This window comes from Thunnus albacares, chromosome 7 (genome assembly GCF_914725855.1).
Source record: "Thunnus albacares chromosome 7, fThuAlb1.1, whole genome shotgun sequence".
Classification (NCBI taxonomy): Eukaryota; Metazoa; Chordata; class Actinopteri; order Scombriformes; family Scombridae; genus Thunnus; species Thunnus albacares.
The window spans coordinates 27,414,886-27,442,548 of record NC_058112.1 but is presented as its reverse complement, the minus strand read 5'-3'; the positions used below and the strand labels follow the sequence as shown (position 1 = coordinate 27,442,548).

General features: G+C 39.8%; 1 long non-coding RNA gene across 5 annotated transcripts in view; it reads left to right on the top strand.

Annotated features, from left to right (window-relative positions):
* Positions 1-27,663, top strand: part of LOC122986466 — a 64,658-nt gene that overhangs the window by 12,446 nt on the left and 24,549 nt on the right. For 4 of the 5 annotated variants that reach the window (XR_006404309.1, XR_006404308.1, XR_006404310.1 and 1 more), the window contains 4 exons: positions 1,451-1,478; positions 1,898-2,039; positions 8,272-8,540; positions 26,035-26,126. This is a non-coding gene — a long non-coding RNA (uncharacterized LOC122986466). The remainder of the gene's footprint in view (positions 1-1,450; positions 1,479-1,897; positions 2,040-8,271; positions 8,541-26,034; positions 26,127-27,663) is intronic. The other variant, XR_006404311.1, reaches the window with a different exon arrangement.

Genomic DNA, 27,663 nt, shown 5'->3' with positions numbered 1-27,663 from the left:
TGAAGTCTCGTGAATCTCCACGCGGCACGAGTGCAGATGGACGGCGTGGGGTGTGTGTGTGTGGAGAGGGTGTATTTCGAGGAGAGGGTCTTACAATAAAGGTGTTACAAAATATTGAAGGGGAGGTGAGGTGAGAGACAGAGCATACTGTGGAGGGAGGTTTGTTTGTGCGCCTTTAGCATGGACAAGTGTGCGCTCCCTGTGGGTCTATCCGTGGGTGAGGGGGTCTGGTGCGTGGGCACGGCCAGTGGATAAAGGAGATGGAGGAGGAAGCGGCTCAGCTTGCCGTGTTTTCCTCTCCTTCGGCTTATAGATACTGTTTGTACCCGCCAAATGCACGGGATGCTGGGATAAAAATTCTCCAAGACCAAAACAGCACCAAGAGGGGATATATAGAGACAAGAGAGGGAGGGAGGCAGAGAGGGGGAGGAGGGGGGGTTTGGATGGAAACCCAGATGCTCCAGCATTAGAGGAGGGTTTTTACCAGGAGATAACCTACTCCGAAGCTGCAGTTTCCACGAGTCCACACCACATTATCCACCTGTAATATTTTCCTATTTTGACACTCGTTTTTTCCATGGCACATTTGCGAAGAGCTGATCACAGAGCGGCAGTGTCTTTAATCAGGCTCTCCGGGCTGTAAAGTGAGAGAATCTAAACGTGACGTCAATGCCTAGTAACTGACGCAGCCCTTCAACAAAAAAAAAGGCTTTTTATTTATTATTTTTTTTCGTATTCTCGTCACCAAAGCTTAATTACTACATTTTACAGTGCTCCGTCGACTAAAAGAAAAAAGAAAATCCCAAAGGGAGCATCGGTTAATCCGCGTTCATCAGTATTTGGACCTATTTTGTGTTCATGAGTTTCAGCTGCTGAAGTGACACTGGGACGAGAAGCTTCTGAAGAGGGCGACAAGACATCAAATATTGTCGATGATATTGGCAGCGACGACGAGTTCCAGATTTTAGTTGTTGAACGGGGTTGGGGGGGGGAGAAGGGGGGGAAGTAGTGTGTTTTAAGGATGAGAAGGAGAGGTGGTGGTGCTGTTGAAGGCACATTGGGTTCCAAAAAAAAAAAAAAAAAAAAAAAAAAAAAACACTGCAATGATGCAACGGAGGGGAATCGGGGCTCTTGTGCAGAGTTGGAGAGGCAAAATTAATTTACATTACATGCACTTCACGTAACGTTCCTAAACGGTGCCTTTTGTGAGTGTTTTTTTCCCTTCCTCGTACTGTGACCTAAAAATAGCATCATAGTTTTGATCGTGCGCCAGAAATAGACAGACGGGTATCACTTGTATAAAAAGGGAGGCGATCCTGAGCAAACTTGGACGTGCCACTGTAAGCCCACATAATAACAAATGGAGGACTTAATCTGTTGCGTTTCTTCCAGACTCTAGTTGCGGCTCATGACTAAAAATCTCAATCTTTCTCTGTTTCTCTTTCTCCAGTTTAGAGCAAGGACGTGCCTGCGCCACGGTGAGTGAAACATTTGCACATGCAATGTTTAATTCCGTTACTTTTGTGTAATTTGGTAGTGCATGCTCCCGAGTGCCTGTGCTGTTTCTCTTCTCCCAATTTTTACCTCCTCCTCTGTCTCACGCACGCAAAAAACACTTGACTCCCGGTCGTAGGCATGGATTTTATTGGCATGCTTTACGAGCCATGTTTGACTGTAGAGCCGAAGCATAGAGCAACCCTTCCCGCAGAGTAGGAATCACCCCTTTTGGTAAATAAGCAAGTGCAAAAACTCCCCTTTGTCTGTTGGCGCTGTTGAGTCTCTATCACATATTTATTTTTTTTTCCCTCCCATCTCCCTGCTTAACCGCGAAAGCGAGGGGAACCCTTCTCTGATGAGCGCTTAAGGATGCCTTTCCCTCCGTTTTCTTGTATTTAAGAGGAGTCGTACTGACAGAGATGCGGCGATGGAGGAAGAAGAAGAAGAGGAGGAGAGAGGAGGGAGTGAGGTGAAGGAGCTGTTGCTGCAGCAGAGACCAGGCGCACCGCATGGGGAAACCCGGGAGCTGTCCAGCAGCAATGGTGCTGAAACCACACCAAGTGGCGGTAGTGGGCTGTTGCTGGTGGTGGTGATGTGTTTGCGAGTGTGTTTGTATGCATGTGTGTCTGTGTGTGTGGGGTGGCTGGTGTTCCTGGCAGCCAAAAAGCTTTATTTACTCCTGTTTGGAAACCAGCAACATCTATTTTAAGTGAATCCTCTCTCCTGAAGCGACGTTGGAGGAGAAATACTGAAGCAATTCCCGCCTCTTTTAAATTGCCTGCCCTAATTGAGGGGAGACATTTGGCTCGGAAAGATGTTATAACAGAGCTTTTCCCGCCTGCATAGTTTGAACGGCCTCATCGGATGTCATAGGCAGGCAGACAGAGAGAGGGAGAGGGGGGGAAGAGGGAGACAGAGAGAGAGAGAGAGAGAGAGAGAGAGAGAGAGAGAGAGAGAGGCAGCAGCCGGACCGACTTGGATCAGCTCTTCTTCTGCACACGTCAGTTCCTCTCGTGCCTGGTCAACTCATAAAGGAATCAGTCTGAATTCTTTATCCAGCTTTTTTTGAAGTGAAGCAACTTTGCCTTCGCGTTAAAATGATCAGAGGATGTGTAGGTTTGCAGTGCACTCTCGAAATGTTTGCAAAAAGTAGCAAAAATAGTTCAAATATTCGGTTATAGAGGTCAGCCAGACGCGGCTAACTTCAGTGCTGTTATGAGTCTTTTGTTTTTTTTTTTGTTTAAGAGCTCTCCTCACAGTAACTTTGCGTCCTATAGCGGCGAGGAGGTCGCGCAAGAGGCGAATGGAGCTTCGCTATTATCGCCTCCACTCCAAGAAAGAATTTGAAGGAATCACCCTTTCAATTAAGGTATCAGTGTTGAATTGGCGACCCGGACCCACAAGATGATGAATAGGCGACTGGCGTCTGCACAGTTCTGCAACCCAAACGGGACACAAGAACTGCGCTCGCCCACTCCCCGTCTCTGTTCACGACTTTTTGCCAAATCTTCCCAGTATTTTGCATGCAGGCTACGAGGCTACCGTGCCACAGAAGAAAGAAAAAAACACACACCGGCCACCTGTCTTTGTCATGCAAAATCCCGACTGTACTTCACCCTGCGATACATTCCTCCACCTCTCCAAACACACCAAAAAAAAAAAAAAACATCTCTGTAATTCTTCGTCGGTCAAAACGCGCAAATACCGAGTCGAGGGGGCCAGATCTTGCTCAATAATTCAATACCAAGCGTGTGATTTCGGTGGAAACAACACGGATTCCCGAGTCGTGACTGCTAAAGTGAGTAATGTGCGCGTTGGCTGCGTCAGGAGAGGCAGTCACTGTGCAGTGCAGACGGTGGGGGAGAATCGTGACTGACTGGGTTGCAAATGAAAAGACCACCCAATAAAAATATCCACATCGGGAGGAGGGGGGGGGGGGGGGGGGGGGGGGAGAAGGGGGGCATGGCGGGAGGGAAAGGGTGGGGGTCTGAGGTCTGGGGTGGGCTTTTAGACTCTGTGTATGCACTAACCATTTCCCTAACCCTCCCCATAACAACAACCCCCCCCCCCCCCCCCCCCCCCCCATCCCAAATATCTCCTTTCTCCCTAAAGCTTGTTTTTAGTGTCAGCCCTGCTGCTTGCTGGCATGCTGGCAGCCAACTTGAATGCAGACGAGTTTCATCAGTGATAGTGGGGCGGTGTGGATGGAGAGAGGAAGAGGGAAGGGAGGGGAGAGGGGAGGAGGAGGGGGGGTCAAACCTGATTCAAAGAAGAACAAGAGAGGGGGGGGCGGGGGGGCAGAGAGAGGGGGGTTCGGATCCAGATCGTGACCCGGCCTCCACCTCGGTACAGTAACTTGCAGCTCCATCATGGAGCGGAAAGTTGAGGGATGTTTAGGGGGTTAGATGTCGCAATGGACACAGAAAAAACAAATGGAACTGTTGCAGGAATAAATTTAAAAAACAGGTAAGTTATTCTATATTATTTCTTTGTTAAATTTGACCCAAAAAACCCATCAAAACATATTAAAGATTGTTTGAACTAAGAGTGTGTGAGAATGAGTGGTTTACGGTCGTGATTAACTCTTTAACTCTTGATGTGATGCTCAGCAACGTGTTGTTGTTTTGTTAAGTTGTACATTGTTGCTGTATAAGCTGTGAACTGTTGAGGTATAACGTAGTGCGGGGTGGGGGATTTTAAAGTGTCATTCTGTTTAGTTTCAACCTTTAAACCGCTGTAAATGACTTGAACCATCGCGGCCGGGCTGAATGTGCAGTTCGGAGACCCCCGTGTCGTTTTCGCAGTGGTACCCTCCAGTGAACTCTATAGGTGACCATGAGTCGCCTCAGATGCTTCTTGCTATGTTTTGATGTGGAGGGCTGTGCGAAGCTTCTTCCGCACTTTTATATATATATATACATATATATATATATATATATATATATATATATATATATATATATATATATATATATATATATTTTTTTTTTTTTTTTTTTTTTTTTTTTTTTTTTGCTTTGGTGTGTTTGCATTTCCCCATTATGTCATGTCGCTTGGCTTGTAAGGAAAGGAAAAGGGGCGTTTTTTTGTGACGAGGTGAAAATGGCTCATTCTTGCTCTCACGTCTTGTTTATTATTGTTATTAATAATAATAACATTGGCATCATAATTTAGTGTTATTTATCACGACTATTTGAAGCGCCGGTCAGTCTCGCAGCCTCGCTAGACGCCCTGCAAACGCAAAGAGAGAGAGAGAGAGAGAGGGAGAGGGAGAGAGAGAGAACAAGAAAAATGCAAATGCATATTAGCATAAAGCCGCACCAAATGCTCATATCCCTATATCAATTCATATACACTTTCTCTGGTATAGATCAGAATTTGGTTAGCCCTGTCTATTTTTTTCAAAAAGGGGGGTCCCTATATGAGCGAGACACCGATTGGTTGATGACGAGGTTTGGTTTGCTCCAATAAGATCCCTCCCTGCTCTCTATTTATTGCCAGCAGTTTACAGCCTTGCTCCCTCCTCACCCAGAGCTCTGGAGCGGCTGCAGAGAGCCAGCGCTTCACTATAGGGAGACACACCACGGACTACAGAGAGAGAGAGAGAGAGAGAGAGAGCACACTGACAACAAAACGCATCGATGCACAGCTCCCAATGATCACACGGGCTTTGCACATCCGAGCGTTTGTAGGGGGGAAAAAAAAAGAAAAGCTAGGAGAGGAAAATATGAGGGAGCGAGAGAGAGGAAAAGCAGAGGGAGAAGGGATGGATGAGGGAGGAGAGACGAGAGGGGAGATAGAGGAGAATTCAAACTGGAGAAGGAGTGGGGAATCAAAGCGAAAGGACCTTGGACAGCTCTCAGTTGCAGCAGCAGCCTTGGCATCCGGAGACCCCCCCCCCCCTCTCTTCTTTCCCTCTTTCTCTTTCTCTCCATCCTCCATCCATCCTCTCCTCCTCCTTGTGTGTGTGTGTGTGTGTGTGCGCGCGAGTGTGTGTGTGTGTGTGTGTGTTGGAGGGACACACTCGCCTCGGGTTGCCGATGGCTGGAGATACAATCAACCGAGCCTGGGATGGGAGATAAATTCACGGAAGCGAAAAGAGAGCAGACTCCCCCGGTGTCACGGAGTCTCCGTCGGACGGCAACAGCAGCAGATAATGTCCTTCACGAATCTTTTTGCGGTCTGGGCTTGCTGTTCATAACTATTAATCTGGGAAGCCCTTACCCCAAAAAGCATTTGCGGAGGGCGCAATCGCCGCGCCGAGACATCGACATTGGAAGACGGCTCCACTCGTGGAATTTTACAATCTTTAATTCTTTAAGGGCTTGTTTTCTTTTTCTGCTCGAATTTTCTTTTTGCTTTATTGTTGTCCTTATTTACTCCTGTTATTCCCGTCATTACCATAGCAGTAGCGTTTTTGTCACGGTTGCTTTTCAGCCCTGCGTGTGTCTTTTTTTTTTTTTTTTTTTTTTTTTTCTTTCTAGTCAACAGTTTTCTCCTTTGTTAGAAATTGTGGCGAAGCTCTGCAGCCACGTCGCACCCAAGTTTTGCTCAAACTCTTGCGTGCCTCAGTGTCCAGGGGAAAGAAAAAAAGATAATTTTGTTATTTTCTGTCAACAAACATGTCGTCGGACACAAAACTTTGAGCCATGCAAGAGTATTAAGTCATTATTTCAACCAAACACCCCCCCCCCCCCCCCCCCCCCTCCCGCCCCCCCATCCCATCTCCCCCGTCCTACACTGAACAGTGACAGTGGCCCCCAGCAGAGCAGAGTGTAAACACGGGGAGACCCTTGCAATGAACAAGTTGCACGTGGGCAAAACAGTGGAGGGTGGCGCGTGTGTATATGGGTGTGTGTGTTTGTATGTGTGTGTGTTTTTGGAGGGGTGGGGTGCCACTTTGCTCGGACGTCACTGAACCCCTAACCCCCTTGAGAAAAAAAAAAGAGTGTGGGAAACAAACACACACACACACGTATACACACATATACACACCCCTCTAAGCAAAGTGCATATGCAAGGGATTCCCCATCAAGGCCATCCTAACATAGAGAGAAGCCCAGATTGGCAGATGGAGAGGAATAAGGAACAGCTGCAATCGCTGCCTCATACACTGGACCGTGTGAGTGTGTGTGTGTGTGTGAGTGTGTGTGGCCTCCGTGCGAATATCCACACAGCCTCCCCTTTAACACACACACACACACACACACGCACACACACACTGTAAACGCACACGTGTCTCCCTCCCAGTTTTGTGAATAGTAGTTAATCCACCTCAAGCATCGCCCACCACTCTTCCCCTGTCAACGTTCCCCACAAAGAGCACACTGAGAGCCGGGCACGACCATGTCCTCCCGGGCTGACCCACCTGATTAAAACAAAACAAAACAAAACAACAAAAACAAACGAGCAGAAAACCCAAACCTAAATGTCTGTAACTCAACGACTCAATCGATATACTCACAAGTTCTGCAGCACAGCAAAACTCTGGCCTCCACAGCTACAATATATATGAATGATGTGCGCACGCAAAGTGATCACACCGATGAAAACAAAAGTCAGAGAGGATCATTCTCTTTCTTAAAAGGCGGAGTAAAAAGAACAAAGGAAGATGCAACTCAGTTCAGCCTCGAGAAGAAAAGCGCATGCAACTTTTTTTTTTTTTTTTTTTTTTACTCAGTTTGTGTTCTCTACTGTCCCACCACAGTTCTGGGGATCATCAGCGTGAATAATCATAAGTCATGCTAAAATATATTTACAATAAGAGCCAAACAGCAGCCAGATGTAATCCTACGATGGAGGGACTGTAGGCCTACTCATAAATGACATGCACTATGAAATATGAGCCCCCCTCTCCCGCCCCCGTTGCGATGCAGGACCTGAAAGTTACAGGCCTGAAAATATATTGTCATAATGAAAAAAGTGTACGTCAGACTGCAGAAAGTGACGTCAGTGATATCCCAATTAAAGCGTTTAGATGGCTGGTTTCTTTTGGAGATGACGTGGTGTTGTGGGGATAATAAGTATTGCAAACAGGATGCACACACCTTGCTAAAAAAAAACAAAACCCAAAACCTTCTCTGTAATTTCCTAGAGTGGCATGTGACACTGACCCGGACAGGCGTCCACATGAGGCCCGAGCAGTCTGTGAAATGTTGCGCAGTTGCATAAACGGACCCTCTCCGTCCGGTCACCTCCTCCCCAAAACCGACCTCATGCAGGTTGTGAAAAGTATATAAGAGCAGGACATATGATGTCATAATGAAGTTTGAAAAGACAAAGCTAAATACACGTCTGGGAATGGTAGAGCTGACGTTATTCTCTTTAACGGGAAACAACTTGACCTCTGACCCGTGGAGTCGCCTTGCGTTCCTCTCTGACGTGAGCGCGTAAAAAGAGAAAAGCCATGGTTTTGTGAACGGCACGAGAGGCTGGTTGTCTGCTGTTATCTGGGTGGGTGGGGGGGCGTGTGTGACTGATTGTGAACTTCTCCATGCATCTGTTAAGGATGACGTAATTGTCGTACGTTGTTGTGTAGATTTGTGTCAATCTGGTGCGTAAAAACTGAGACTTTTCCGAAACTGTTCATGTTTCTGGCTCCGTGGCGCCGTTTGACAACCACCAGCCGCAGGTCGTAAAGTTCCCCCAGCCCCCTCCACATCCAACAAATCCCCACACACATCACATCTCTGTGTTGGCCTGCACGCACGGGCGCAGACAAAGTTTATAGACGGGTTAATCTCACCATACGTGTCTTGTCTTTCTGTCTTGCAGGAGAGAACTATGACAACAACAACAAAAAGACGTCAGCGAGGATTGAAACGAGGTGACTTTTGTGTTCTTCTGGACCCTGCTGCTGCTGCTCCTGCTGCTGTTGTTGGAGCCTCCAGCTGTGCGTCGGAGACAAAAAAAGGGCACCCAATGTTTTGGATATCACCGAGGAGCGCGCAGACACTGATAGTGAGACACCGACTGTCCGACCGACCTTCCTCGTCTTCCTCCTCCTCCTTCATGTCCTCCTCCTCTTCCTCATCCCGAGAAAGGTAATTGCACGGCCTGAGATGTGTTAGAGGATGAGGATGACGTCAAACCCAAATCACCCCTTAAATTGCATTTTGCGTGAGGCTCGTAATGACTGCTCGGTGCATGTGAGCAGGAGTTTGTGTCTGCGCAGGGGCTTGTGCTGTTGGATTTCCTTCTCTTTCGTTCATTTCATCTTATTTGAGGCCTTTAAATTAACTATAAATGCCAAGACACCTTTGTGTTGCCCATGTATTTCATTATTATCTGTAAACGTAGAGGATTTGTGTTCTTCTGGTGGTTTGAGACGCTTAGTTTATGTATCCAAAGACATTTAAAAAGGGTGTGTGCAAGTAGCAGCATGTACATTTCAAACCTGAATAATAAAAGCCTTGTTATGTGCTTATGTTATGTGCTTATGGTGTATCTGGGTGATGGAGGGTGTATAGTAGTAGTGTAGTGACTTAGCAGTCCTGTTCATTAATATCTATAATATTCCGACAGAACATGTATATATTTTATTTGTTGTGACATATAAGATGACCCCTGCGACATTTTGCGCATCTTGTCTTCCGGAATTTTGAGTCGTGCTGTGCTGTTTTTCTCTTCATCTTCAACTTTTTTTCACGAATCAAATGAATATAAACGTTATTACTTTTTCCCAATAATGTGGGAAGAAACAATGCACATGCCTACCGCTTGCCAATCAGGTGTTCTAGGTTTTACGTCTATAATCAGGCCTCTGGTTGCAGTTTTGACACGTGGGTCAGCGTTCACACGGGGCTATTCAGCTGTGTTGTTTGTATGTGTGTCAAACTATGTGATGGCCAAAGTTATCCAGTGATTATAAATGTTTATTGAGGGTATCTGAGCAGGTGTAAGCGTCCATGTGTATCTTTCATTCTTGCGTTTACCTGCTGAAGGTGAGATGATGAACGACTGACTGTAGCTGCTTTATGCCCTTTGTTTTTGGCACCAGGAGCTGAAAAGTCCCCTCCCAAAATACCTGCTATGTCACCTCTCAGTGTGAGTCATCATATCGTAGACAGTTGAGGCAACACCTCGACGTCACGTTGGATTTACTTGCCCTTGTAATAACGCTTTAGTTACCAGTGCCAGCAGAGGGAAACGCACCGTGACTGGGTGGAAATAATTCAGGCAAAATTATTATATTGTTATTAAACAAGTCCAACTCTGCGTCTGTACTGCTGTTGTCATCTAGGTTTGATTATTTCAGTAATGAACAATTTCCACTGTGAATCAGAAAGTGGAATACAATGTGAAATATGGTAAATATGATCATATTAATGTGTACATATATATATATATATATATATATATATATATATATATATATATATATATATATATATATATATATATATATATATATATATATGTCACATTGGCTGAGGGTCATGACCTCACTTGCTGTTGTAGACATTTCATTGCAGCTGTTTTGCATCCCTGTTCCAAAGCGTTTGATGCTGCATTCAGGTGCTCCTCTTAAGCCCCTGCTTCTAGGACAGGAAGTGGTAATAACAATATGTTTGACAGTCATATGTTCTTGGTTGAGAACAGCAACAAAATGGATGCTACAGAAGAAGTGTGTGTGTGTGTGTGGTGAAAATGTTGTTTTTGTAACATACTACAAACTTATATTGTCATTAAATAATCTGCTGTATATATCAAATTGCACCCATTTAAGATCTGTTTTTGTTTAAGCTATCTTGGCTTAAGTTAGTCCAAATCGTTTAACTAATTAATTATTACAAATCAAGGCATTAACCTGCATATAGTTTGAGTTTTACTTGTCCCGATTTTAAAACGTCTGTCTCCGATATTTTTCCGAGACAATGAGGGTTAACAGGATTTTGTTTGTGGTGCTCATAGCATGGAAAATTTACATTTTAAAAATTCAGTTGAGAACGTCTTGAGAATCAGTGCCTCCATTAATCAAAATAATTCACAAAATACACTGTCAACAGTTGTCTTAAGTAAAACGTAAATCCAGTAAAGGTCTGTTTATTATCCAGAATAACAGGGACACCGATTCTGGGAAGATATTTTTGCTGGTGAACTTCTAAATTTAATTTTTTGATATGCTGTGTGCACTGCAAATGAAACTCCATTACAACAATATTGTATTGAAATGTAAGACACATACAGTACATCTCAAAACCTGGAGAAATGAAAAACAAAAACATGCCACAAGAGGTCAGTGAGAAAACTGAACCAACCCTTTAACTGTACATAAAAATTTGGCCAAGTTGAGTCCTCACAGTTCTCAATTTTTGCACGTATCGTATGAATAGTTTAGTAGTTTATTTAATAGTTTAGTTTAAACAGTTTTCATTTAAAGTGCGTTTGTGTACTGTATTTTTCTCACAGCACAGACCTATTTTGTCCGTAGTTAAATTCATGCGTTTGAAATGATTCGCTACCAGTCGGTTTTGTTTACTGCTCGGGTGACTGTTTGCTTCTTTTCACTTGTATGACTTAATTGAACGTCTTTACAGTGATGCCCAAATTGTTGTTTGCTTCATGTGTTCTGAGTTTAGAATAATTATATTTCTAACACCAAATCACCATGATGCAAGTGGGGATGCGAAATGGTCAACTATCAGATGGTAGTGGTGAGAGTGTTTAGGTGCTGTTTAAGATATTGATGTAGCTGCATCATTTAAACATTTCATTCAACCAAAAACAGCCATCAAATCATCACATAGTGTGTCTGTAGTGGAAAAAATTACTTGTACATCTTCAACACTGCTGACAGACTGACAACAGGTCAAAATACAGTCTTTGTTTAGAGGACATACCCATAAGTTAATCATAACATCACAACCTGTGGTTATTTACATGCTCTGTAGTATCTTCTGAATTTACCACAGTAATTATTATTGTCATTTACAGCTATGTTGGGGCTGTTAAAAGGACAGGTCGCCTATATACCATCATAAATATCATATGGTATGTTTTACCTGAAACAAAGTGTAGAAAAAGCGTCTTTATCTGCACTTTACCCCACCTGTGTATTAAAAAAATCATGGCATGTCCTTCAATATCCACTGACAATCTTTTCCTCTTGTTTAATATGAGCTACCAGTGCAAAGCTATATTTAGGGAGATGACGTCATGCTTAAAACTGAGACCAAGGGGCTTTGAAGACGTAGGCTATAAAAGGCAGGAGTTACAGTCATACTAACAACATACATGCATCACAAGTTGATATCAAAAATAGTTTGTGTTTATTTATGTATTTATTTTTAAGGATTATCCCCCAGAGAGCAGCATCTATTCGTTTTGGGTTAGAAATGTTATAATTCTTTACAATTTGTTCACATCTGGAATCTGTTGAAGTCCACATGTAGATGCAGCCGAAATTCATAGGGTTGACTTATTCCTTAAATGTATCTTTTACGGATTTGTCAGAGATTACATTTTTTGAAGTAATCTGACCATCAATCATCAATAGACAATTTGAAATATAGACACAAATGATAATCATGGGACACTTGGTGTTATTATTAGATATTATATATATAATTTCCTAATCAATAAGGGGATAAATACTTTTTTTGATTACTTTTTTTGCAAGGAATAAATTCTTTGCATCATAGCAGCATAAAATCATACATTTGTTACATTTTCAACTCATCCGTTTTAACAAGCATATTTAATGTAAGCACATTTGCTCAGTCCACCTCAAACCTCGAAGTTGGCTTCAAAGTTGCGCTAATATCTCGCTTGAGCATTGATTTTTTTTGTTTGTTTTTATCATCAGTGGGATCATTGGTGTGTGTAGGCAGGCTTTACAGTTGAACTGAAATTAAATTGCCTTTTTTTGTCTGCTACTGCGTACACATCTGCTTTGTAAATCACTTGTCATGTGTTCTCCTTTGAGAAAATTCAGAAACCAAAGGGTGGAAATGTATACTGTATATTATTTGGTTTTGAGATTGTGCCCCTAGTTTTACATTTTTTCGATTAAATACCGTTCCATCATCTGCTTATGTAGCTGCAGACCTTATTTCGATACAACAAATCAAATCTTGAATAAAGCAATAATGTGGCATTCGCTTATAGGCAGAGCAGACGGTCACACTGAGCCTGATAGCATCCTGCTCCCCAACACAAGAGCCACAGACTCTGAACAACAACCCACATTAGCTTCTCCTGTGAAAGTCTCTTTGTTATCTAAACTTACAAACATGAACACACATCTTGTCCTCCACCTTAGCTTGCTGAACGTGCCACCAAACAAACAATCACCAGGGAAAAGTGCACTGCTAATGTCAGTTAGCAGGCTAGGTAGCAAATTAGCCTCTCAGCTGCAGCACATTAAACATGTAAACATGCCTACAAATGTCACTTCGGTCCGATTAGATGCTGGTTTGGTCGTTGCTCTCAAGTGCTTATTAGTGACACACTGTCTGTCCACGTCTTGTAACTGCAGCAATTTGTTTACTTTGTCTCCATTATGTACGGTGTAACCCCCGTAGCCTGCCAGCTAATGTCAATCAAACAAGCCAACTGAGACGAAAAGGAGCAGTTTAGACCTTTTGTTGTCATTCTAATAATACAAAACTGTTACTATAAACAATACATTTAAAAATATTATTATTTTGACTCCAAAGACAGATGATTAAATGTGATTTCAGCTGGACTTTAATGATACCCTTCATTATATCCCACCTTCCATTTGGTTTTCACAGTGTAAGACACTTCAGCGGGCCAATAAACCCTGAACAATTCAAGTGTAGACTTTCAGCAGTGTAGGCTTCAAAGTCTCATTTTAAAGGAAAAGGTATGGCAAAATTTTACATTTTTTTAGTGTCAACATTTACAATGAAGAGACCGAAACCAACAATGTATTAAGCCAACCAACATGTATCACCTTTGTAGCCAAAGCCTGACGTAGCTTATTTCTCTGTTTCAACTATTAAAAATACATCAGTGGGTCACACTGTTGCATTGGGTGACTGTCGTAAATATTCACTAGTGTACCAAATGTGTATTAATCCACAACTGAAAATAGTCCCCAACAAATGCATTATTTACTCCTGTTTTAGTTACGTTTAGTAAAAACTACAGTGACCAGCTCTTTTAGGAAATTACTGAGCTTTTTTTAAAAAAAAATTCTAAGTATATATTTGTGATCTGTTTTAAAAGATTTACATCTTCATTAGAAGGGAATGGCCTTGAGGCTGTGTGCCACAGACACGGTAGGGTGGTCGTAAAGTACTGGTAGACAGACTAATGCATTGCTGGTTTTGGTCTTTTTTATGGAATTTGAAAATGTAGACTAACACCAGGATTATCCGTTAGGAATCTTAAAAGTCTTCTTGAATTGAAAAACACAGGGCCATAAAGTGCAACAATATTTATCATAATATGAATAATATATCCCTTTTGCTAGGTGAGCCTGTCCTCCCAAGGAAAACGATCCTATAGGTCGTAAATTCAGTCGCCAAAAACGACTTATATTTACGTTTGAGTGACAGACACCATCTAGCGGCCGTAGTAACTATGACCTGGAGAAGTGACTAAGGTGACTTCCTTATTAGGAGGAGGTGGGTTGGGTGGATGGCTAGATAGTTAGTTAGATGGGCTTAGTAGCATTTTTTACATCACATTTTTTAAAAACCGTAATGTGGTGTTTACTGTTGCCATGACAACGAAGGTTACCTAACTTTAAGTCAGTAGTAGGAATGTTTCAAGTGAACATTTAACACAAACCATGATCTCTCCCTAACCCTAACCAAGTGGTTTTTGTGCCTAAACCTAACCAGACCTTAACCACAGCATTGTCACATCATAAAACATAATTATTTTGTAATAGTGATTTGTAACGGTTTTGGAAAGCGGCATATTACGCTCCAATGGGTCGTTCTGGAGTGCAGGTACAAACAACCTAGGTGGTCATTTAATCTGGAGGACTTGTTGAAGCCTTCCAAAACATTATTACAGTCAAAGAACATGAAAGTATGCTAAAGCCCAATATTTTTGTATCACATCACACATGAAATGTGACAACCATACCTTTAATAAAAATAAATTAATCTCTATTTTTTATCACGTAGCAGTCATTTGCTGTTACACATGTTAACATAATTTTCAGCTCAGTTTGTCACTGGTGTTCAGGTTAAATTACTGGTTAAGGTTAGGTTAAAGTAGTGGTCATGGTTTATCTACATTTTTTGTCAAACACCTTGTTTGAGTCACATGGTCCATAACTTTTTTTGACATTTACTGACAGAAAAATAGCACTCATTTTTGAAAAAATACAAATTTATTTCCCATGAGATTATGGAATTTGAAAATGTAGAATAACACCAGGATTATCCTTTAGGAATCTTAAAAATCTTCTTGAATTGAAAAACAGGACCATAAAGTGCAGCAACATTTGACATAATATGAATAATCTATCACTTTTGCTAGGTGAGCCTGTCCTCCCAAGAAAAATGACCCTATAGGTCGTAAATTCAGTTGCCAAGAACAAGCTATTGTTACGTTTAGTGACAGACACCATCTAATAGCTGCAGTAATTGTGACACTGTTCAGATGACGTCTATATAAGGTGACTTCCTTAGTAGGAGGAAGCCGGTTGGGTGGATTATTAGATAGTTAGATGGTAAAAAGTGGACTTAGCTGCTGGAGGCCGCTGTTTGCTTCCTGTTTCCAACCATGAGTCGGGACGCTTTTAAAAAAACGTAATGTGGTGTTTACTGTTGCCATGATGACGAAGGTTGCCTAACTTTAAAGAAGTAGTAAAAACATTTCAAGTGAACATTTTAACACAAACCATGATCTCTCCCTAACCCTAACCAAGAGGTTTTTGTGCCTAAACCTAACCAGACCTTAACCACAGCATTGTCACATCATAAAACATAATTATTTTGTAACAGTGATTTGTAATGGTTTTGGAAAGCGCCATATTACGCTCCAATGGGTTGTTCTGGAGTGCAGGTACAAACAACCTAGGTGGTCATTTAATCTGGAGGACATGTTGAAGCCTTCCAAAACATTATTACAGTCAAAGAACATGAAATGCTAAAGCCCAATATTTTTGTATCACATCACACACAGAATGTGACAACCATACCTTTAATAAAAATAAATTAATTTCTATTTTTAATCAAGTAGCAACCATTTGCTGCTACTGTTGTGGAAATTTTCTTTCAGAAAGAGGCACATGGAGACATAAAGAAAGCATTAAACATTGTTACTTGTTGAAGCAATTGTAGACACTGTACAATCCATCACATCATCAGTAACAATTATACAAATGTCCACACACAAACAAAATCTTGTATTTTTGGAGAGAAAGCATGTTGTTCAGCTGGCCCTTTCCCTAAAGCCAGCCCTTTCTCTAAAGATTGTGAACCCAAACTAGACAGCTTTATACCTCTCCAGAAGAAAATGGACATTTCCACAAACCGTTACACCTTCTTACAAACAAGTATGGTCTCTGAAACAGTAGGCTTAGTACAAAGATATCTCTAGCTAACCCCAGAGGACATTACATCACATTCAGTTGATAACAAACATTGACTCCTTCATTTGAAAACATTTGTAACATATATACAAAAGATTTATAAAATGATAATCTACTATTCAATTTTCTTTCACACTACACATGTTAACATAATTTTCAGCTCAGTTTGTTACTGGTGCTCAGGTTAAATTACTGGTTAAGGTTAAAGTAGTGGTCATGGTTTATCTATTTTTTGGTGGAGTTAAAAAAACTCCACCATGTTAGAATCACATGGTATTGGTAATTTTTTAACATTTATTGACAAAAAAATAGCATTTATTTTTGAAAAAATACTAATTTAAATGTCATGAGATCAGGCTGTCTGTTCTTACAGATGTAACCGCTGTAGAAGTCAGACTTTTTGATTTACCTGATCTGCTTTACTTTCCGTTAACCTTGTGAAGCTTTTATAGTACTACGTCTCGCAAGTTCTACATGATTTAAGTCTGGGAAACAATAGCAAAAAATAGATTGATAGGAGGAGTGCTTAGACGATCATGTGACTTGTTTCAACTCCTGAACCTAAACTTAGCTGATTCTAAAACTATTTTCACGTTGGCTCTTTTCAACCAGTTTCATCTAAAATATTTACAAAACCTGATTTTGCTGGACAGTCCTTGTTGTTGCTAACTCCCGCTGTTGCAGGTGTAGACTGCTCTGACACACATGAAGTCTCCAACTGCATCTTTTCATAAGACAGTGTGGAGCTTCATTAGCAGGGCCTAACTTGTACTGAGGTTCATGCAGTTGCAGCAGATCCAACCGTCCTCTGACCAGCCAGTGGGAGTCACTAGTATATTGATAAGGACGTGATCCCTCACTGACTTCCCACTTGTGAGCACTTCCAGTTGTGTTTGATGGAGCTCCAGAAGAGCTGTTGCAGTGCTGAGTAAGGGCTTTTTACCTCTTCGTCACCCAGAATGTATAGCCGACCCAAAATGGCATCTGTCCTGCGTGAAAACCACAATGAGCCACTCTTCAAGGCTTCCTTTCCTTTACTTTAGATGTCAACTTTAATATAGCATTAACATAGATGTTAACCTATAATTTTCACCCATTGTCCCTAGTGAGTCATGAACTTTTGCTTCCTTTGGTGACAAAATAAATCATTTACACTCACAGTGCACTTACTCAATTGTCAAAAGGATCATATTATTTTAAAGAGAGCTTTACACTCCTCTGAAAACTTCTTCACTGGATGAGTTAATATTTAAACTATGAACCATCACTGCTACAGGCTGGCTCCTCCCTCTCAACATGACCTGTTGTATTTTATAATTTGATTACAGTGATGTTTAGTGAATTTCCAAATGTATTCATGCCTACCTCAATCAACATTTTAACCAGCAATACAATATAGGATATGCAAAATACATGTATAATAATAGGATCATGCAGTTTGCAGTTGTGGAAGGTTGTGCAATATATTATAGAATATATGCTACAATTTGTACTGTATGTATGAATGTTAATATATGCTGGTATGTCAGATACAATGATTGTTTTAGTTTCTCTTTGTTGTTTTTGTAACATGGAGTCCAAGGAAGATAATAACTATTTTATAAATGTGCTAAATCTATCTCTGGAGATCTCATATTTATACTAGGGCCTGACCAATACTGGATTTTTAGGGTTGATGCCGATACCGATATTAGGGAGTAAAAAAATTCTGATATTAATATATTGGTCGATAATCTTATATATACAGGATATATACATAAACTTACATTTTTTTTGCAATGATTCCTTGAATGTGATTATCAAACTCTTGTGACAAAGATATGTAATGGGGGCATGATATTAACAGTTTAACCATAAACTTTATTGTATAAAATGACATCAGTGCACTGAAACAGTAAACTTCACTGGGAATTTTAAAATGATAAATTACTATAAATTAAAAATAAACACAGAACAAAAAAATATATGTATGTATATATTAAACTTGAATTAAGAAAAAGGATCAAATATACATTTAAATGCTGCCTATATAACTTTAAAAAACATTGGTGCATATCGGACAACATATACCCCGATACCGATATATCTGTGATTGGCCAATATCAGCTGATCGATATATCGTTCAGGCTCTAATTCATACTCGTACTTGTACTTGTTAGCATGTTAGCTGTTTTTTGGGGGGGTTGTGGCTTTATTGTGTGCTATTCCTGCACACCTGTGCAACACATTTTGAGAAATGCACTTATTTGCTTACTTACCAAGAGTTAAATGAGATGTTTGCTACCACTCTCATGATTGTATGATAAATATGAAGCTACAGTGGGAAGACGATAAGTTTAGCTTAGTGAGAAACAGCAAGTGACTTCCTGGTGTCTGTCTGGTTGCTCAGCACAGTGACAAGACGCCAGGAAGTCACTGTGGCCAGCCAAGAAGTAGTCTGGAACCACAGCTTTCTGTAGGCGACTTAACCTCAAAAACTGTGGGGGTGCCCAACTTCCTTGTCTTCACTCCTTTATTTTTTGTATGGATTAAACAAATGAGATATAGCATGTTAAATACTGAACTTTAGAGGTGCTGGTGTGCAGATTTTTGTTACCTTTGGACAGAGCCAGGCTAGCTGTTTCCAGACTTTATGCTAAGCAAAGCTAACTACCTCCTGGCTGTAGTTCTATATTTAATAGATGGACATGAGAGTGGTAATGTTCCTCTCATCCAATCTCAGCATGACAATGAAAAAGCATTATTTTCTAATAACTTTTTTTTTTCAGACTACAGTTGATGGAGTCGTCTTTCTGAAAATTAAAAGTAAAAGTTTTCATTTGTGGAGAAAAATACAGAAACTAAAGAAGCAAAGCTGACATAAAAGGATGGAAAATGTTAAATATGTAACAAGCAAAAGACCAGATCACGCTGTTGTTTTCATTTTAGTTGCTGGTTTGAGATGTGCATGCTGACAAATATAGATGGATCTGTCCAAGAGCACAGGAATAACTGAGTAATAAATGAGTTCTTCATGCGAGTGGTATTTCCCTATTAAATCAGATAGAATGAGGACTTTGAAAACTGGAGGAGAACCAGCTCTGGAATGGAGGGTTTTAGTCACAGAGCTTGACATTTTTTCATGAATCTGACATTAACCAAACCTGGGATGGATTGAGATTTTAGTCAGTCACGCAGGGCTACAGACTAGTTCTCTTTTTTTCTAGGGAGTGTAAAAAAATCATTTGCTTGTTCTCCGCAAATGCTTTGAAAAAATCCACAAGTCTTATGAATCTAAAAACTATAGTATACTCTGTTTTGTCACGCTTTGGTGGTAAATCTCATTTCTATACTATAATTAAACAGCTTTACTTGCCAAACCTTAACTGCAAGGCAAGATTTACATCAACCATTTTGTGTAAAATGGGTGTTAAGATAACACTTTGCAGTTGTCCTTGTCTTCACAACATTAGTTTTAGAGGTTTGACCCGTTTTCATGTAGTGTGATACTGAGTCGTCCCTGGAAAGGCTTACAGTGGACAGATGTATTGAATATGAGTCATTCTTTGCAGGAATATATCAACAATTTGATTTGTATTTTCTATTACATTTAGGCTTGAATCATGTATGGGTTCACAAATAGTATGTATACAGGGATGTATACCAGTTTTTTTTGCTGGCACATGTCTGCATAACGTAAAAATGATATTATAAACCACATTAAGTAGCATGAAAGAGGTGTAAGTTTTACTTTAATGGGGTCTCTTCAAATAGGAATGCTTTTCCGTAATTGCTGACTTCGAAAATATATACTTTACTTTATATATTTTGGTATATTGTTTGTCTTGTAATGATCTTTGACTGGATTTTACATCTTTGCCTGCTTGTATGTTGTCTGTGTTTGTGTCTGTGTTGATTCTTTTGGAGTTTCTGGAGGTCTTGATCTCTTGGTGTTGAGAAACGGATGGTATTCTCCCTCTCAGCATTTGAATGGGGAAGAGAAGGTGTGTGTGTGTGTGCGTGTGTGCGTGTGTGTGTGTGGTGGAGGGAGTGTATCGTCACCACCACTCCTGGTCGTGACTCACAGCGCACAATGCTTTTCGCTCCTCTCCCGAGCCCTTTATTTATTTTTAGCTGAGCAACGTTTTATACGCCCGGGCTGTAGGCCTGCACACAAGATGACACACACACACACAGACTCACACACACATACACACACACACGAGATGCAGAACATACATCTGTGCATCTTCACACTCTGTTTGATACAGTTTTTGTCCGTCATAGAGGTCAATCAGACTTTCTCTGTCACACACACCAAATTCACATTTCGCAGATGTCACAGCATGAGTTTGTGTGTGTGTGTGTGTGTGTGTGTGTGTGTGTCTGCAGTATTTCCCTACATGTCTTTGCATTGACTGCAGATAACTGAGCCTCGTGATGTCAGAATAGATACAGTAGACACCAGTTTTGTTGTTTCTACTGTTTGATCAAATGACTCTAAATTCAGCCATTTCAGCATGTGAACAAAAACCAAAGTTTGGTGACGTTGGACAATATTTGCTGATGAATTTGTTGTATTTTTGCAGTATTGTTTAAAGATAACGTCACAGTTTTTGTAACCCAACATGCATTGAGTGCGACAGTGACCATGCAGAGTCGTGAGAGGACACAGAGGGATTTATGCTTGAGTCAAGTCAATTTTTTATTTATATAGCCCAATATCACAAATCACAAATTTGCCTCAAGGGGCTTTACAATCTGTACAGCAATACAACATCCTCTATCCTTAGACCCTTGATTTGAGTAAGGGAAAAGCCCTTCAACAGGTAAGAAAATGGAAGAAATAAGAAAAAATTGTTTCAGGAAGGTCAACTGAAAATAATTTACATGAATTAATGCATCTCTTCAAGTAAGGAACAAACTATAAGACTGTGAAAAGACGATGCACAATTAAAGACTGATTTTTTTCTGTTTGACTCTGAATAAGCATCAATTTGGTGATTTGCAGGCCAAAAAACATTGGCGTCAAGGTTAAAATCAGGCCATGTTTGGTTGAAAAGTAGTATAGGACATGCTTCACATTGAAATATAGTTACTGAAATGCTATTGAAATAGTTACATGTGGTTTTAACTGGGATGTTTAGACGTCTTTTGACCTGCGAATCATCAGATTAGTGCTTTCTGAACTGCAGCGTATTCAGAACTCAGCTCAGACTTCAGCATCATGTTTAGATTTGTCCGGATTTCAGTCATTAAATCACAAATAATTGCACGTTTGATCTGAGTCTTTAATGCAAATACACAGAATTTGATTCCTAAAACCTCCCACACAATACAAGACGACGTGTGCTGCACCAACCGGTTCAGACTCTCCGCTTTGAGAGAATCGTTGTGGTCAGATGGTTGTTGTTGTATTCAGACTTTAAAATGTGCAGCTGTACTTATTAACACAGCTCAGAATCACTTCACTGCTACATAGAAGGCTGTTGGAAGACCAGTAGGGCAGGTTTTAAGACAGCATTTTGGTCGTTATTACTGGTTTGAAGGGTTTGTTACTGTAAACTATTGTATGTCTATGTTTAGGGTGGATGTGCTTGTGTTGAACATGTAATACGGAGTTTTCTGGCTAGTAATTTTAGAGTTTGATCTTTTTGGGGGGTTGATCTCTTGTAGTTTTCAGTACCTGCTTTCCTAAATCACCTTTTGTCTCTGCTTTCTCTTTACAGTCTTTACAGTTTAAGGTGTTGGTTCACCCAAATGACCAAAAAGGTATTTTCTTAATTATTTCTTGGGGTAGTTTTGGTTTTATTCTCTCAGTTGATGAGATATGTATCCCTGAGATTTTTGCCTCCACCCCAGTCAAATGGAGGTGAACAGAACCTGGAAGTGTTTGTGGAGCTTACAGCACTGAAAAAATGATAATTGAAAATTAAACAGCACTATCTTTTTACAGAGACAGTGTCTCTATTACACTAAAATCACTCACGGTGAGGTCTGTGGATAATTTAGAACAATTGTGATATTTGTTTTTAATGTAACTATTCATTGCGGTCAGCACGAGAATTTCCACCGAAAACCAAAACTATCTGCACACTTAGATGCTTATTTATTTATTTTTTTTGTTCATCTGAACCTTGAAGGTGTTATCAAAATTCAGCTGCACACACATTATTCAAGTGATAATGCCCGAGCTAACAACTCTCTGCAAGAGCAAAAAACTTGAGAGAGCTGAAAGTCAAATATCTGAGACTAAACTACTGTGACATTAAATTAAGATTCTCTGTCTTTAAAGAGAAAGTCATGCAAACAACAGGTGCTTTCTTCAACAAATGGAGGGGGGGGGGGGGACTCAGATCACCAAATGTAAAAGCTTTTAGGTAAATGGCACGTTATGCTGTATATATTAGGGAAAAGATATATTTTTAAAAAGAGAGAATTGAGAGTGAGTAGAGAAAAATGATCAAGTTGATCCTAACGGGGGAGGAGTTCCTGGGATGAGGAGCATAAAATGAAGCTGTATATACGATGACGCTCTGGAAGGTGTGTGTAGATAATGGATAGATAATAATGATAATTTGGATATTGGTTAAACTTTAAAGACGCTACATCATTTCATCCGGTAGCTAACTGCAACGCTCCTCTAATCCATTCATCTTCATCACCGTCCTCTTCGCTCAGCTTTGTAAAAATAACATCTTTGCCACTTTCTTCTTCTCTCCTTTTTTTTTTTTTTACATTTTCTTTCCCCATATTTTTGTGCGTTTTCCTTTTTCTTACCTTCTTCTGTCTCTTCTTGCCTCTTTCTCTGAAGTTTCTGTTTCTCACTTGTGATTCCTCTCCTCTCTCTGTCATCTGTCTCTCCGTCTCACGCTGTCTTCATCCTCCTCTTCTCATTCACTCTCTCTCTCTCTCTCTCTCTCTCAGGGGCCCGAGGTGAGGATTGACAGAGGGGAAATCCTGACTGACTGAAACATCAGCTGGTGACTTCTCCTCTTTTACCTCTTTCCTCCTCTTTCTACACCCCAAATGTTTTTTGTCCCCCTCTACTTCTTCTTCCCCTTATTCTGCTCATCTCCAACTTGTGTACCTTCTTCTTTTTCACCCCTTTCTCCTCATTCTCCTCTTCATCGTCCTCTCGTCATGCTGTAGCATTGAGGTAGACACACGCTAGCCTCCAATTTTATTAATATTAATGATAAAAATAATAATTTGACTCCTTTCCATTGCAAGACTGCCCTGTACTCACACGTACGCTAATCAAAGTCTAAAAAAAAAATCTATATATATATTTTTTTTATATTTAACAATATAACCTGAAATACTCTATAGACAGTTTGTCAACCAGTCAAACCAGAAACAGTACAACATTAAAAGGGGACACAGAGTCTTTACAGTATGTGAAAACATTACATAAAAATCACCGTTTTCTTGAGATTTTACTTACTGGACAGTGTGTGTTTTGTCTAAATACATGTTCCTAAAATTATATTATCGTGTTTCTTGTTGGGGGAGTCACACAACAAATTTTCTTAGTGTTACCAGTTATAGTTTGTGTGAAATGAGGAGTTTTCTGCTCACTCATAGGGCTGATGTTGTTTTGTAGCAGGTCTCGAGTGTTAAATTGAGATATTTAGAGAATTATTTGTGTTTTTTAGTGGGTGTTTCCTGTCCAGTCCTTTCCAGGTTTGTTTTCAGACAAACCAGAGCTGCTTTTAAATATTTTTATGTTGAAAATAGAAAGACTTCACACAGACTATGACATAAAGCTTACTGTACCGTGTCTGTGAGTAGATGATGTTTAGGTAAAATATCATTTAGAAGGTCTTAATGTTTGAAATACACACAAAAATACTTCATAGAAATGTTTGAGAAAGTCCTGACAGTTCTGTCTGTTAAAGCATTATCATGTTGCCAGAGAGGGTCTGATGTATTTACTGTCCTTTGAATGTGCAATATTTCAAAATGAAATAAAATTTGATATTAAATCATTAGTAAGAGGTAGTGTCAAGTTTTTTTTCAATAGTAGACGTCTCCACTTGGGACAAAACTCATTGATTTGACTTGTCAGACAAGAGAGAATACACAGTTTGTAAAATTAGACAAATAGAAACTGTGTCAGACGTGTGTTCAGCTGCTGTTGAGCAGGTTTGGAGTTTTGGGTTTTGTTTTTTCTTTTTACCTGAGTATCGTAATTTTTTAATTTGTGACCCTCAGCAAGACCAAACTGTTCTGTGGCACTTACATGTCGAATATTGACACCTCAGGTAGATTAATGTGCCACATGCATTTAGTTTTGTATTGATTTCATGAAACACGTTTTTAAAAATATCTACTATTGAAATAAAATAATTCCAACACATTTCAACACGTTTCACAATTTCTCCACTAAATCATGATCTTCAAACAAACAACAGATTAAACTGTGTTTTAACAAATGAAGTCTTTTCATCCAATTGGTAGTTTTAACAATTTTGAAGGGAAAATATTTTACAAATTAATACGAATGTGTATTTTCTATGATAGTGTTTTCGTTCAATTCCTCTTCAGTCTGACATATCCAGCAAACATACAGACGGGTGACAAATTAAAGGAAAAACTGGTCCAGGTCTGAATACTTGATCCCTACAGTGAGGAGATCTGGTGGCTCTGTTATGTTTTGGGGGACATTTTGCTGGCATGGTTTGGGTCCACTTGTCCCCTTAGAGGGAAGAGTCACTGCAAATCAATACAAAGTTGTTCTGAGTGATCACCTTTATCCTATGATAAAACATTTCTATCTTGATGGGAGTGGTCTCTTCCAGGATGACAATGCCCCCATCCATAGGGCATGGGGGTCACTGAATGGTTTGATGAATATGAAAATGATGTGAATCATAAGCTATGACCTCCACAGTCACCAGATCTCAACCAAGTTGAACACCTATGGGAGATTTTGGACCGACATGTTAGACAGCGCTCTTCACCACCATCATCAAAACACCAAATAAGGGAATATCTTTTGGAAGAATGGTGTTCCTCAGCCTTGGTATTGTTTCTACAAGTCTCTGGAACTCTACTGGAGGGATGAACACCATTCTTCTAAAAGCGCTGTCTAACATGTCGGTCCAAAATCTCCAATAGGTGTTCAATTGGGTTGGGATCTGGTGACTGAGAAGGCCATAGCATATGATTCACATCATTTTCATACTCATCAAACCATTCAGTGACCCCTCGTGCACTATGGATGGGGGCATTGTCATCCTGGAAGAGACTACTCCCATCAGGATAGAAATCTTTCATCATAGGATAAAGGTGATCACTCAGAACACCTTTTTTATTGATTTGCAGTGATCCTTCCCTCTAAGGGGACAAGTGGACCCAAACCATGCCAGCAAAATGTCCCCCAAAGCATAACAGAGCCACAGGATCCCCTCACTGTAGATGTCAAGCATTCAGACCTGGACCAGTTTTTCCTTTAATTTGTCACCCGTCTGTATGTACAGTAACAACTCTGGTAAATAAATTGTGCTGCAGAAGCAGTTGGAGCTCGTATGATGGAGCCAGTCTTATCTTGGTTTAGTGAAGTTTTAACCAGTCACAGAAAACACATTTAAACATTCACTTTGCTACTTGAACTTAATTTACTTCATGTGCTGTAAGATGTTTACAGTGTTTGTACAGATCGTGTTTTTGTTTTCTTCTGAATGTACACCACCTGAGACATAAATCTTCTGCCTGAATAAAAAAACTTCTTGTTCCCAAATCTTGTCAGACTTATGCAAAAATAAATAGAAATGTAAAATGAATCACAGACTCAAATTCCATCTATTCCATCTATTTTGTTTTAGTTCTTTGAATTTAATATAGATTTTCTCAACTTGTTCTTAAGTTTTAAAGCAAAATGAAGAAAAAAAAAAACGCACTCATGATCTAACTTTATCTTTAACTAAAGGGTGATAAAAGTTGATAATATGTACAGTGAGTTAGACATGAGATATTTCAATGTCACAAAAATAACACAATTTTAATTATATTTTTTGTATGTTTTTACATAGAAGTGGACAAATGCAATCCCACAGCCCTGTGAAGCGATGACAACACTATGATGGTGATCTATGGTGAAGAGTGCGCTCTTTATTGACAGCAGGTATGACACAATGCTACATATATGATGTTCACGAGCGGCAGAGAACGAGCTTATCACGGTCAAGAAAGTCTTACAGAGCGTTCTGACTTTTACACAGTTCGTGCATCTCGGCCTGGCTAACACACTGCAAGTATTTTTCCACGCTGATTGGATTGTTGGATATTTTTAATGTTAGTGGTAATTTATCAGTACCACGTTCTAATAAGTCACTCTTTATGAAGAGTTGAAACTTTAATTAATGGCTTTATTCATTGTTATAGAACATTTATAAGCCATTGATAATCATAACTTTTGGGTTTCCAGATTTTGGAAAATTCTCCTCCATCATCACACTTGTTTTTATCCTTTTAGCTCATTAGTTTTCTGGGTTGTCATTGGACTGTTTAATCACTTGCCTTCTAGAAAAAGGCTGCAAGTTATCTGGACCAAAATTCGTTTGTAAATAACATTTTCACAACAGCAGACTTGATGGAGTACCCTTTATTAATGATTTGATCTCACTGATGCTTATACAAGATCTATAAAGAATTAGTAAATTATGTATTAAACATTAATAAAGCCAATAATTAACCTTTTATAAAGGATGACTTATCAGAACATGGTACACATACGTCCTTAGGAGGCACATAAATAAATGACTGATTATATCTGGGTTGTTTTTTTTTTTTATTTGGGAGTATAGTCTCATAAAGTAACAAAGTGGATGGAGGTGCTGATTGGCTTGAAATTTTCCTGCTTTATATTTTCTTTTAAAAACGTACTTGTAACGAAAACCACAATATTATTCATCAGAGAAACACGATTGTCTCCTATAGATAATAAAATGATAGTACTCTGTGTTGTAGCCATCACTTTAGAGATGTGTAGAACTCTTTTTACTTCACATTTTTTTTCTGCCAGTTGTTGCTGTGGAGACGTTGCCAGATTGAGGTGTGAATGAGAGTTGAAATATATTCAAGATGCTTCATTCATATATGCAGAATTGATCCAAAATGGATCCAGAATCCTAAAGTTATTTTGTCCGAGCTGCTGAATGTGTTTGTATGTTAAGCCTGCTGATTGGATGCTTCTCTCCTTGGGACATTTAGTAGATCTCATCTAATGCTTCTTATATACTCAGCCTTGTACCTTTGACTTTTTATGAGAAAATTAGGATATTTTTCAATGCAGTTATTCATTGTTTCTACTGACAACTCAACTAGAAGTATTTCATGCTCAGCCATAAGAAAAGAAACTCCAACAGTGCATTGTCTGTGCAAAAAAAAAAAAGAACTGATTTTTACTTCTGGATCTCTGGACACTTGATGTAACCAATATTACTTTGCTGCTGTCTTCCTGTGTAAGGATTAAACTGATTGACAGATGAGTAAGTAATCGAAAATGTCCAAAAGTGGTTTACTGATAACTAAACAATGAACAGAGACTTAGAATAATAATAATAATAAATTTTATTTATATAGCACTTTTCTTACCAATGTTACAAAGTGCTTTACAAAGGAAAATAAAACCAACAAGGCAGATAAAATGAGCAAAGAGG